This window comes from Chaetura pelagica, unplaced genomic scaffold (genome assembly GCF_000747805.2).
Source record: "Chaetura pelagica isolate M959 unplaced genomic scaffold, ChaPel_1.0 scaffold655, whole genome shotgun sequence".
Classification (NCBI taxonomy): domain Eukaryota; kingdom Metazoa; phylum Chordata; class Aves; order Apodiformes; family Apodidae; genus Chaetura; species Chaetura pelagica.
In genome coordinates, this window is record NW_009953225.1 from 539,948 (window position 1) to 542,037 (window position 2,090).

The window sequence follows — 2,090 nt, forward strand, 5'->3', positions numbered from 1 at the left end:
CGTTCACATGGGCCTGACTGAGACAAAAACCTCAAGTACCCCAGTAACTGCTTCCATCTCACCTGCCAGCAAATGTTTTCAGGTTATTTCTGTGGTGTGTAGGTGTTGCAGCCACCAGTGATGTGGGCAATGTGTGATTTGCAAGAAAATAAACAAGGAACACAGCCAGCAAAGGTAGGATCATGGGATAACTTGGCCTGGAAGGGACCCTTGGAGCTCCCTGGTCCGAGCTCTGGCGTGAAGCGGGGCAGCTCTGGGGGCAGCCACCAGCTTTTCAGTCCATGATGGGTTTGACTAAGGTGTGTCTCTGTTTTTCTCAGCATTATGGGCACCATCATGGCTACCATAAAACTACTACCCTGCTCTAAAGGTAGTTCCTGTCTTCAACAGATTTTGAAGAAGGAGTATTATGAGCATTCCCTACTGGAAAGGGAGAAGACAAATCAAGCACAGATAAGAACCTGCCAGGTTTAAAGCAGAACAACAGAAATGACCTCTGTAAAAGCCACCCGTTCACCCAGAGCTCCTCAGCAGATGTGAAAGATAACATGTGTGCACATGCCTCCCTCCTGAAGACACGTTATCCCACAGGCAGGAGCAACGCGCCGAGGACAAACCACAGTTCCATTTATTGAATATATTTTTTGTGTTATATTTATAGTTAAGATAAACATCTTCTACGTTTTAATATTCATCATGTACAGAGCAGCATATGATAAGATTTCTTTAAAGGTTCTTGTTTAGTATTTACACAAGAATATATAATAAGAAAAAAAAATTTAGAGTATAACATAGGAATGTTGCCATGAATAAAAGTTAATGTTTAAAAGAAACAGACCTATTAAGATAAAGAAATGCCTATTAGGCAACAGTGGCCTCAGCCCTACCTCATGATATCAGAAGTCAAAACAGGTGAAATGGAACTGATCTTAAAATAAATATATTAATAATAAAAGGGAACCACAACAGGAAAAATCCATGAAAGGGCAGTGGTAAGGCTCCCTTGGTTGAGTTTAACATCTAGATAAACAATGAGGTATTATCACTCTCTTTTTTAAAAATATATTTCCAATCTCTTACTAAGTCCCTACATCACTGGCCAATTCTTCATCCTCCCATCAACAGAGACCTGAAAGAGAAAAGCCCCATTGGCAGACACAACAGTCAAGTAGCTCTTGTCAGACACTGTGGGCCTTGGCCAATGCTGCAGAAACTCACTCCTAACCTTTTTCAAGCTGGGTCCTGCACTTCTGATCTCAAACAAAAGCATCTTTAAGGGGAAGTTTATTTTGGTTAATAATATTAAGCACATTGAGTGGACTCATGATGAGTAAGGAGTGGACGTGTGGAGCCACATTCACTCAGAACCGGAAGCTACTTCCTCCCCACACACCCCCGAGAAAACATGAGGTTGTTTTCACCTCTTTCATGTTCTGGGAAGGAAAGGTCTCCACTTGAGCCCTGTGGAAATTTTTGGACAAATCTGTCTTTTGTTGGAATGTAGTATTTTGATGGAAACAAGCCAAGTTCAGCTAAACCGTTCTTGGGAAATATTCCTCAGATCTAGGAAGGAATTTTTTGGTCAAAACACACTGAGACCTTCCCCCTCCCCTCCACCTGACAGGGCAGAGCTTTACCCTCTGGTGATGGCTCAGACCAGTGCTCAGGATAAGCTTTTGCAATGCCTTAATCCTCCAGGTTAGTACATTAACTGCCAAGAATTTCACTGTTTCAGGGTCTCTCTTTCCCCCCTGGTTCTTTCACTGGTTTTTCAGTTGAAAAAAATACAACTTTATGTTTCAACTTCTCTTCCACCATAGGATTTTTGTAGGATGACAAGTCTTTTCCTGCCTACTACTGCACTCCATGCAAATGTTTTTTCACTTCATAAGCAGCCTCCTACTTCACAGAAAGGAATTGGTCTGCAAAAGCAGCTTTCCTGGAAAAGCAAAGTATAGACTAACCAGCTCCAACAGGAACGATGATTTTTAGATTGGAAAGTTAAGGAAATACTACAGTAATAGAAAAGAGACAATGACTGACTAGTTGACCCTTGCTGAGATGCTCTGCTTGTGACTGGTTGTCAGTGA